Raw genomic sequence first — 12497 nt, 5'->3', positions numbered from 1 at the left:
CGTCCACCTGCTGCCTCTATTAGACACGAGGGAGTCTGGAGCATGGGGGCAAGTCTGGGGATGCATTAGTAAGTCTGGGGGGCAGAGTGGCATATCAGTGAGGCAGATGTGCATAACTGTGGGCAGATGTGCAAAACTGGGGGGGCCGGTTTGAAAATAAAAGGAAATAAACACAAAAGATGCATTTTTCTCAATCATAGTTTTTATTAAACATGAAAAAATAGATTACATCTGAACTGCTATTTACTAGTAAAACTATTTTCCTACAGGGTAGTCTCATATTAAAGCTTTTTCTTCTTTTGCTATTTAAATTTTTTTGGGGGGGTGTCTTTTAATCAAGCAAATACAATGATCTCCAATAATATATATAAAAATAAATAAATCATTCTAATGAATTCATAAGTATGATGAATCACAATAATTTCAATAATATATGACATGATTTATGGAAGAGTATATAAATATATGATCATATATATGTATGTGTATGAAATAAGGGAGGTACAAAAAAATATATATTATATACCTAATTAATTATTATAAATATATTCCAAATAAATTAGTAGTCTATGAAACAATTCATCTCCCATTCTTGATTAACACCGAAGTTAGTACTAACTTTGAAAATCCACAATACCTCTCTTCGACTGAGAAAGGCATCAATATTACCACCTCTAATATATAATTTACATTTTTCTTTGCCTTAAAATGTCATGTCTCCACTTAACGCACATTTTTTCTTTTCCCTGTTTGCACATATTTGAGGTTGTTGGCTCCTCATCAGTCTGGTTGCAGCTTGCTGTCCAGGGGTTAAATGGATTAATAAGGTTTTGGTAGCAGTATAAAATGCTTTTTGTGCCCACTATGTAGGAGGTGAGAGTAGGTTCTCACCCTATTGAGAGTGTCCCTTGACGTGGCGGGTGAGCTTAATTATGCTTTGGCCAATTCATATAGCCAAAACCTCTCATTTATATTATGTTTATATATTTGTTTCCAACTTTATTAGGGTGAGAAGCGCAGACAGTTTTTGTATACATTGTACAGCCAATACACTGTATTTGCAGCACGCTCACACTGTTTGGTAGGCCTTGTATTATACATTTGTATTATTTGAGCCTGAGACTAGCTTAGCACACCAACATTTTTTGTTTTTCATGCCTCCACTGTTACACTTATGAAAATGTCTACTAACTGGAGAGCTGGAATCAACACATATATGATGGCACAAATATGTTCCATAACGCAACCCTTACGAAAAATTACTGCAGTTTTTTCTGAAGTGATACTGCAGTTTTTTGGACATGAAAAAACTGCAATACTGCACTTTTACTGCATTTGTACTTCACTGTACTGCAGTTTTATAGCAGTTATTTTTGTAAGGAAGTACAAATGCGATAAAGCTGCAGTACATTAAAGTACAACTGTAGGTTTGCAATATATAATGACTTAAAAGTGCAGTAATACTGCAGTAAAAGTAAAAAAAACTGCAGTATTACTTCAGAAAAAACTGCAGTAATTTTTTGTAAGGGAACATTTTAAAGGATGGCTAGTACGGCCTACAGTATCTCACAAAAGTGAGTACACCCCTCACATTTTTGTAAATATTTTATTACATCTTTTCATGTGACAACACTGAAGAAATGCCACTCTGCTACAATGTAAAGTAGTAATTGTACAGCCTTTATAAAAGTGTAAATTTCATGTCCCCTTAAATATAGCTCAACACACAGCCATTAATGTCTAAACCTTGGCAACAAAAGTGAGTACACCCCTAAGTGGAAATGTCCAAATTGGGCCCAAAATGTCAATATTTTGTGTGGCCACCATTATTTTCCAGCACTGCCTTTACCCTCTTGGGCATGGAGTTCACCAGAGCGTCGCAGGTTGCCACTGGAGTCCTCTTTCACTCCTCCATGATGACAACACGGAGCTGGTGGATGTTAGAGACCTTGCGCTCCCCCAGCTTCCGTTTGAGGATGCCCCACAGATGCTGAGTGGGGTTTATGTCTGGAGACATGCTTGGCCAGTCCATCACCTTTACCCTCAGCTTCTTTAGCAAGTCTTGGAGGTGTGTTTGGGGTTGTTATCATGTTGGAATACTGCCATGTGGCCCAGTCTCCGAAGGGAGGGGATCATGCTCTGCTTCAGTATGTCACAGTACATGTTGGCATTCGTGGTTCCCTCAATGAACTGTAGATCCCCAGTGCCGGAAGCACTCATGCAGGCCCAGACCATGACACTCCCGCCACCATGCTTGACTGTAGGCAAGACACACTTTTCTTTGTACTTGTAAAAGATTCTAATACATTTTCTAACCTCAATTAAGAAATGGACCATATATAATTATTGGTATAGGCAGTAGTCAAAGATATGTAATCATTGTTCATAAATAAATGATTATTAAGATATATTAATATGTTTCAATGATAGGCTTCAAGGTTTCCTTGACCTTAAATATAGAATGAAGGATTTGCTGAACAGGCATTCTATAGATAGGATAGTAACTTGCTAATGTATGGTATAGTTGTAACTGTAAAAGGGCATTACAATATACGTACAGTGACCACCTAAAATAGGGTTTCGACGTGTAAAGATCTTAGTGAGCATGCTTACCCAATTAGGTGAAGACCAAAAGACTGACAAGACTGACATCATTATCCAAAATTTGTATATAAGTTAAGCCTTGGAGAAGCATGGGAGGAGAGGTAGAGGGAAGATATACTTGCCATCCACGGACTCTTCACGTCCCAACACTCCCTCCCTCCATCCTCAGGAATGCATAGGACAGATGTCATGAACTAAATTCCTCTAGAAGGTTTTGTAAGACTTGTTTCGTATTATTTTTGTTATCTTCTTTTTATATTCTTCTTCTATTTTTGTTCATATTAAATGTTTTACCTTTGTTTGCATCTAAGTGACTCTGCCTATTTTTGACGCACATACATATGTGTTGATCCAATTATTTGAAGTTTGTATTGGCCCTATATTTTATTGCAGTACTCCTGATCTGGTTGCCGCAACACACGCTTGATACCATGTGAACCAAATAAGTTTATGTTGGTCTCCAAGGGAACAGCAAATTTACACTGTTTTACAGGCTGTACACTGACTACTTTACATTATAGCAAAGTGTAATTTCTTCAGTGTTGTCACATGAAAAGATATAATAAAATATTTACAAAAATGTGAGGGGTGTACCCACCTTTGTGAGATACTGTATGTGTTGTATATTGCAAAGTAAACATGTGATCATATATACCGTATTTGCTCGATTATAAGACGAGGTTTTTTTCAGAGCAAATGCTCTGAAAAATACCCCTCGTCTTCTAATCGGGGTCGTCTTCTAATCAGACCTCAAATAGAGGTCTGATTATGAGACTAAGATCCAGATCCCCCGCACCGCTGCAGGGGACCTGGATCCTCCTGTCTCCCCCCCCCACACTTACTTACCGGTGCTTCCTGCTGTATTGCCGGGGCAGCGGGTTGACGTCTACGCGATCCGCGTAGACAACGTCCGCTGCAGCCGGAAGGAGGTGTGGCTAGCAGCGGGGGTTGTCTGCGTCCGTCGCGGATACCTTCCCCGACTGTCAGAAATCAGAGTTCCCCGCACAGGTGCCGGAACTCTGATCTCTGACAGCCGGGAAAGGTATCCGCGACGGACGCAGACAACCCCCCGCTGCCAACTCCACCTCCTTCCGGCTGCAGCGGAAGGAGACGTCAACCCGCTGCCCCGGCAATACAGCAGGAATTTGGAAGCACCGGTAAGTGTGTGTGCGTGTGTATGTTAAATGGGGGACATAGGGCATTTCTGGAATGCCTTATACCCCTATATGCCACTCTGGCACTTAGGGGGTTAAAAGGCATATTATGGGGCAGAGTGGCATATAGGGAGTTATAAGGCATTTCAGGAAGCAGAGTGGCGTTAAGGGGGCATTTAATAGAGCACTCTGCCTCCTGAAATGCCTTATAGAGTGCTCTATACAATGCCTTTTAACTCCCTTAATGCCACTGCCTCCTGGAATGCCTTATACCTCCCTATATGCCACTCTGCCCCATAATATGCATTTTAACCCCCTAAATGCCAGAATGGGATATAGGGGTATAAGGCATTTCTGGAGGCAGAGTGGCACATAGGGGGTCAAAAGGCATACCATGGGGCACAGTGGCATATAGAGGGTTAAAAGGCATATCATGGGCCACAGTGCCATATTGGTGTGGCAAGCCTGGGGGCAGATGTGCGTAACTGGGGGACAGGTTGGAAAATACAAGGAAATAAAAACAAAAAAAATACTTTTCTCAATCATAGCTTTTATTAAAAAAAATAGTTTACATGAATTAACATTTACTGGTAAAACTTTTTTCCTTTAGGGTCGTCTTATATTCAGGCTTTTTCTTTTTTTCCTAAGTTAATATTCAGATTTTGGGGGGTCGTCTTATAATCAGGGTCGTCTTATAATCGAGCAAATACGGTATAACAGCACTTAGTACTGCAGTTAAAAAATAGAAAATGTCTGTTTTTTATGTGAGGAATAACAAACTTTGTTTTAGATACAAATCTGCAACACCGGAACATCCCTACTGTGATGGAACCCCCTTTGTACTCCTGCTGGGTACCTCTGTCAGAACCCTGCTTCTTCGCTAATCAACTCTCAAAAGAGCTAAGGAACATAATATACGCCACCAGTCACCCAAACCACTAGCCGAAGCTTAGTGTAGACTGAAGAACAAGAAGAAACAGGAACTTGGTCTTTATTTAAAACATACTAGTATTTAAACAGTACAAGGTACTTTGCATACAATAGAGACAGCAAACCACACATAGTTCTTCATCAGGCCTTCTTTGCACATTGTTCCGTATTTGCACTGAGTCTACCTCAGCCCAGTAGGGGGTCGCTATTGTAGTCTGTGGGGAAGAAGGTAAACACGGGCTGTTCCCTGACTTCTGTCTGCTTTATATTAGATCTTAGTGCAAAAACTATCCATGGAGGTCTTTGTCCTTTAAATCCTCACCTGATGGAGAGTAACAACACACATAAACCCCCTCCCAAAATGCAGGTGCCCCAAATCTGCGTCCTCCACAGTCTTTAGAGTCTCTGGTACTTGGGGGAACTGTTCCAGGGGTAAGAAGTAGTCACAATGGGCTCCCTGTACCCACCTCCCCAAAGACAGAACCCCTTCCAAGGCCAGTAGTAGTAGGCTGGCACTCAGGCCCCTCCAGGAGCCCATGGCAGGGAGGCTTCCGTTATACCTACCATATTAAGACAACTACTAGTCATAGATTCTACTGAAGGAAAACAACTAGGTGCCAAAATCTATTATAGAGAAGATGTTTTTTTGGGAACATACTTGCTGTGACATCTCTTATCCATAATGTGTCCTAATTTCTTTTTGTTGTTTTTATTTCTGTTTATCAAACAACTCTTGGGTAATCAGGTCGGGTAGGAGCCCATGTGCAGGGGATACTTGGGGTTCGGTCTGTAACCCACGATGCATGATTATACAAAGACACTACAAGCAGAAATCTAGGTAATGCAATGTATTTTATGTATATGACAGGACAAGCAAATAAGGGTTATACAGTCTGTAAGCAAGAAACCGGACGTATGGCAGGATAAATAAATACCGGTAATAAGTCTTTTGGCAGGGAGCCCACTTGGAAGGGCACAAAAGGCAGGGAGCCCGCTTGGAAGGGTACGAAAGGCACAGAGCCCGCTTGGAAGGGCACGAAAGGCAGGGCAGGTTCATAAAGGCAGGGTAATCCAGGTAACAAGGCCCAGCTGGATGTATTGATTAGGGCTCAACTCAGGTAATAAGGTACACCTAATCCTAGTAATTGAGTTCTGAGTGCTCCAGAGGGTGGAGGGTGGCCACTAGTGGTAGCAGATTTATATACCACAGGTATGAAAAAGCCATGGTTCAGGCAGCGAAAAAGTGGTTCCTGACACGTGTATAAAGTGAAGACAGAGACCTATCTCCATTCCTTTAATCTGGAATTGCTGCATTTCTTTGATCCACCTCTGCCTCTGTTTTTATTTTTCCTTTTTTTCTTTCTTTGTTTTTATGTCTTTGGGGTATACTCCTGGACTGGTATATTACTTAAACAATATTAACTTTATGGGGACCTGTCCCATGCTTTTTGACAATACCTTATTTCTTCTCTGGTATCATACACTAGATGTACAGTAAGTATGCTACTATATCCTTGTATGCATTGGAAAATACCTGTCTGATGTTTTTTTCAATGGGCCGTCTGGGCATCTCATTGATCTGCACTTTTATTGACAGGACTTCAAGGTCTATATGGCCCTTTTCTTCTATGCTGAGTAATTGTTCACAGACTGACTGGAATAACTCATTGGATACCTTACCTGGGGAGGCTACATGCCTGGTCTGCTATATCACTCAACTCTGCACTCCTATCGACCACGACTCTATCCCTACAGGCATGAAACACTGGTTTGGCATTACACCCGACAAATTAGCATGCACAATTCCTGCTACATTTTCCAAGGAAATGTTTTACAAAACTCTACATTGGGCGTATATTTCCCCATCCCGATTGGGAATGGGGATTGCTGCCCCAAATGCACCTGCCCAAATGTCGATTTGGAACATCCAGACCTTCTGGAGATCTGTGCGGTAATACGCAATGAGAGATCTAAAACTCACATTCCCTTTTACATCTTTATTTATGTTTTTTTGGAATCACACAGGATAGACTTGAACAGGTGACCCTTACTTATCCTTATATGGTTTAAAGATGTATCATCTTGCATCATTGGACGGAACCCTCAAACCCTCTAGCTCTCTCTTTAAACCAAAGTTGTCCTTTCTTTTTATATGTCACGGCTCTCTGTTAAGAGGTCTCACCTAGAGAATACCAGAATTTATTTTTAAAACCTGGCAACTATGTATCAAAACATTACCACTTGCCACAAGGCTTCAGGTTAAATCTGTGTACCAGAATTCTCCTTGGTACATGACGCCACTCCTACATGGACCTGATTGACACATCTGCTTCTTGACTTATCTGGTCTATGACCCCCTTTTTTACTTGTCTATTGATGGACTTTGTTGACAGAGGTATGGTGAATTGACCTTTATTAGGGATGATTTTCTTGATTTATAGACATGGATACGCTGGACAAAATAAATGAGTGAAGGTATTGGCTTTTTTTGGTTTCATTCTAACTTCATGTTAAGTTTGTTTTTCCTTTTTTTTCTACACGAAACGATGATTGCAATGTGATATTGTACAATGTATCTTTGATTATTTAAATAAAATGTTTCAAAAGGAAACAAGGACCATGTTTATTAAAACTAGACTGATAAATGGAAGTCTCCAAAGTTGACTGATCATCAAAACAAAATTCTTAAAGGTTGCTAATGCAGATGGGCTTAATGAGAACCATGCTCACGCCTGTCTATGTATATGGGTTTTGAGACAGTGTCCACCTTTCTTGAGCTGTCTTTTAAGCATTTTTACTAATTTTGTTTGTTATATATTTTTTGTGTAAAAGAGGCATTTGTAGTTTACTTAAAGCTTTATAGCTTACAAAAGGGAGGCACACTAAGAGCTGTCAAATAATAAGTAACATAGTCAGTAGATGCACCTTTAATGTAAATCTACCTCAGGTTTTCATCCATAGCAGCCATAATTCCACAAACAGCCTATATTGGCGATCATAGCTCCAAGCACATACAGGTGTAGGCCCCATACAGTACAATTGTGGCAGTATGGAACATATATTGTTACTTATTAGTGCTGTTTACTTAATTTGCTGCCAAAGTGAGCTGTCAGAGGAGAAACTTTTTTTACATAAAGACAAATATGGGAAAGTGACCTCTGTTATATTTAAAATACAGGCTATTGAAAACTAACAAGTATTAATGAACTGGCACAGACAATGGATGTGGATGTATAATATGCCATATGCTTTTCACACTTAGAAGCAGTTAATCAAATGCCTTTGTTTACAGTTTCAAACACACAGGTGCTATGCTCAACAACGTTCACGTGGTCTTTCACACTTTTACCCTGGGGGTATGTGTCACAAGGATTTATAAAGGATATAAAGGACTGTATGCATTGTGTTCCATCTGTTTTGTTTACTTTATTCCAAGACTATCCTATAACTACACAAATCATTATCAAAGATAGAAAAAAGTAAAATCTCCTCAGAAGCCCAGAAAATATAGTGTTAATTATCAAGATTAGGTTTAACTGCCATCCATTGTTATCAACCTTCGTGTGTCAAGTTAGGAGGCTAAGAAAATCACTGAAGATGGAGTGCTATAAAGACATTGATTTAGGTAGAGCACTTAACCATTTGAGCATGACCATGTGAGTGGACAAGAATACCTTTCTCACTAAGAATTTGTCCAAGGGAGGTGTGAGCAGAGAATGAAGTGGCAAATGTCCAGGCTCCTGGCGGGCTTTGACTTCTACACAAAATATCAATGTGACATTTTTAATGAAGCTCCCATTATTGTAATACATATCCCTGACATCCAGTGGTTCTAATAAATCCATATGAAGAATTATCTTTGGTTCATCTAACTTAATTACATTTTTTTCATGGTTATTCAATAGAAGGTAGACATGATACATAATGAACATGTTTCTTCATATTCAAGGGTTAAGTAACACTCTAGGTGGAAATCCCCATAAGTGATTGGTAATTATTACTAAAGTGGAATATTGGAACTGAAGGAAAATATATGTATATAATACTGTTCAGGTTTGGGGTCACTTAAACATGTCCTTGTTTTTTAAAGAAAAGCAAATTTTGTCTATTAAAATAACTTAAAATGATTTACAAATACAGTGTAGACATTATTAATGTTGTAAATGACTATTTTTTAAGTTGCTGTTTAGCTGTAATTTTCAGTTTTTTTCCATCTTTAAATATTGTTGTTTTTTTCCAGAACAATAATGAACTTTTTTTAGATACTGTTATTTTGATCATATCATCTATTTTTACTATAAAAAATATAAAATGTGGTGAAAAAAAAATAAAAAAACCTGCTAAATAGATTTCTTATATGTAGTTTAGTAAAGAAATACCCAATGATTTTATTTTTTTTGCAAGTTATAAGGCAATAACTACAAGTAACATGTTGCTATTTCAAAACCATTTTTAAAAAATCTGGTCATCCTGCCCTCATGTCATATTTTGGACATCTTTGAAGCTAATCAGTTTAATTTACCCCCCATCAAACAATAAATGTTTGAAAACTAGACATTCCAGGGTATTTTAAATGCTGTTGTATTAAGTCTTTCCGTGCACTAATTCTACTACCATCCATTGTCAAAGTTTGTGGTAGTATTTTTTTTGTATTTTGGTAGGTTTTTTCACATAAATTGTACTTCAGGTATGCATTTGCAACTCATGTGTTCAACAATATCTCCTGATTACAGTGATACCACCCATGCATAGGATTGTCAGGTTGTTTAAGGCCACATTTGGGACATGGGGAGCGATCAGCCAGGCCTCGATATTGGGGTATTACAGCAACACTGCTTAGGAGAAGAAAGGGATCTTTGATGGATTTCTAAACCCATTTAACCCCATGACGTGCCAGGCACTACAATTGTCATTAAGGGGACACATCAATTGTCGTCAAGAGGGTAATGGAATATCTTCATAGACATACCAAGACATTAACAGAGAGCATGTGAGAGAGTGAGTGAGAGAAAGCATGCAATAGAGTCAGACTAGAGAGTTAGTGAGGAAGAGTGTGTAAGGCAGAATGACAATGAATTTTATTTACGAATGAGAAAAGTTCTCCAAATTTTGTCAGAACCGAAAGGGCAAGGAATAAAATTAATTGTCTGAAATCGAACAGACCAAAAACAAAACAAAAAATTAGTTCCAACTAAGTTTAATAAATATGTATTTCTTTTTTACATATAGAAAAATTGAAAATGTAAGAGTTCAAGATTGAAGGATTGTTTAACCAAAATGTTAAATGGTCAGAGTGCAAAATTAGATATTGACCCAGGGCACGCAACTGCAACAAGCTCTCCTGGTCAGCCGGGAAACAAAACACCTCATCAATCTACTTAATTTACCTAAACACACCTACTCCTGATCCTAACCTACAACCAGGTCTATAAACAGCTGCCAGAATCTCCACCTGTACAATGTGGCATTCAGGCACTCATTGTCCATTGCCAACATTTCAAGCTAGCTAGGATGGCAGAAATCACAACATACTTGCTGTGGACCTTGTGTTTTGTGTTTGGGGCTTCGGGACAACAGAAACTACTCAGAGGTAAGCATTGTTTTTTACGATAAAATAACATGTGAGAGCATCTTCTCCACTTTATTAAGCCTTCTGGATAAACTAAAGTGCCTTACATTGCTCATTCATCTCTGAGTGTTAGGTGTTGAAAATGCATACAAAAATGTAATGATTTCATAACCTATATAATACCTTACAAGCTATGAATTTTCAATTTTTTTATTTATATTGTGAAGTATTTTAACTATCTCTTGAAAACTGTGCATTTCTTCTGCAAAAAGTAAGATATTTTTTAGTTTTTTTTAGGCCTTGTGCTGATTTTCATCAAGGTAACACCATGCTTATATGTGTTTTCTTTTATGGAAATGACCAAAAAAACTATTTCTTAAGCAGGTAAATGCAACTGCCAAAAAAATATACCATTTTCAGAATACAGAAATACCAAACATGCATGTTTTTTATCATTCCTTTAAGAGATAACCTGCATTTGAAGGATGGTATCTTAGCCTACAAGTCAACTAGAGGTAGATGTTTTCTTGTCAAAATGTATCAGAACTCACTATGTAGGGAGGCGATTACTAAACAATACCTGTGTTGTGGAATTCCCTAAAATTGTGTAACCTGGTACCTTTTATTTCTTAAATTAACCTTTGGTCCACTTACATATCACCCATGTGTATGAGACCACTTTGTGAAATAGGCCAACTGCATAACTGTTCCGTATCACCAGTAAGATATGCACCAGTAAGATGAGTCTGGAAGAACAGAAAAACTGTTCAATATTCCTTTATTTCTTAAAGGGGCGAACCAGAAGTAGAAAAACCATACAAGCAATGCTGGGTTTTTGATAGTTTCACACCAAGTTCACAGAGACAGCCTGGGAAGAGCTGTATTTATATATCACCTTCTTTGCCAGCAACCAAATTCTGAATTCCTCTGCGCCTTCCAGCCTGCATCGGTTGGTATAAGGCTACACAGTGCTGAATGACACCCCAAAAGGACAAAGGTTACCTCATGATAAAGTTGGTATTTAACAACATTTTACCAACTCTTGTACTTAAGATGATTAAGGGCAGCTGCAGAATACAGAAATACAACACATGTATAAGGTTTTAAAAAAATATATTTTTGAAAGTAACATGGTAGCAGTCACAATATGCCCATGTAGTTGCTTAGGATTTTTGTACGAGTTATGTGCCAGTCAAAAAAATACCCCACACATTTGCTCTTTTGTTGGGTAGCCTCATATCTTGGCTGGAGCAAATGAGCTCCCCACTAATTAATATGAACCCCCCAATGCTATATATTTTTAAAAGTAAACCAAACATTTTTGGTTTTTGCCAGGCAACTTCAATAACACAAAACAAAAAAAAGCTAATATTGTAATTTTATTTGGAAATACCTTAAACTGTTGTTCAGTCCTTGCAGAAAAGGGAAGAAAAGACTCTGATACTCTTTTTTTCTGCACACACTCTGCACCATTTTTTCTATTTCTTTTGCTCGGAAAACGCCTTGCAACAAACATCAGGGCAAGGTGGGTTGTCAAAAATAAAATGTCAAATAAATTCAAATCGATCTCGGAAATTGAATATTTCCTTGTTGTGCCAACTGCTTTGTGTAGCACAAGCTTTGTACACAGAAATATTTTCATTTTGCTAGTCTTTTTTTGTTTACTGAAGTTATATTTTCAAAAAACTCACCAGTAAATAAAAATGACTAACCAAATAAAATGGCTCATAATGCTCGAAAGTGCGAATTTCAGGGACCACAATGTTCAAGACTACCCAAAGCTCATCAACAGGCACAGGATTAGTATCTTTCATTTTAGAAGGTATAAGGAATGTCAGCTTGAGTGAGTTAGCTAGACATAGAGGCAGAAAAAACTCCTGGTTGTTGGTGAAAAGATTTCACTTATTTTTTTGTACAGACCTTTGTTGCCGTGATGTTGAGCCAGCAATAGCAGGAATGGTAGCTGGTAACTGTAGAATGGACTTGGGGGCTACAATAAGCCTTCAGTACATACACTAACTTGTGTTAATGTAGTAACTGGCAATTGTAGTTATAGACAGGTGTTGTGATGATCTACACTATTCACTGACAGCAGCTCCCATGATATACAGTTCCCCATTACTGGCTGAACACCATTACATTACATTTATATGGCTCCAGCAGATTCTGTTGCGCTGTTAGAAAAAAGTCAGTAAAATTATTTAAAATCATACGCAGTAACAAAGTGGTGCAAAAGGAGA

The 12497-nt window shown here is 38.4% G+C and overlaps 1 protein-coding gene across 1 annotated transcript in view; it reads left to right on the top strand.

The window, feature by feature from the left end:
• Window positions 1–12497, top strand: part of LOC149275195 (mucin-5B-like) — a 57026-nt gene that overhangs the window by 9743 nt on the left and 34786 nt on the right. The gene's annotated exons all lie outside the window — the stretch shown is intronic.

The sequence above is a fragment of the Sceloporus occidentalis genome, unplaced genomic scaffold, assembly GCF_023333645.1.
Source record: "Sceloporus occidentalis isolate IW3139 unplaced genomic scaffold, rSceOcc1.0.p SCAF_295, whole genome shotgun sequence".
Taxonomy (NCBI): Eukaryota; Metazoa; Chordata; class Lepidosauria; order Squamata; family Phrynosomatidae; genus Sceloporus; species Sceloporus occidentalis.
This window is presented reverse-complemented; position numbering and strand designations above follow the sequence as displayed.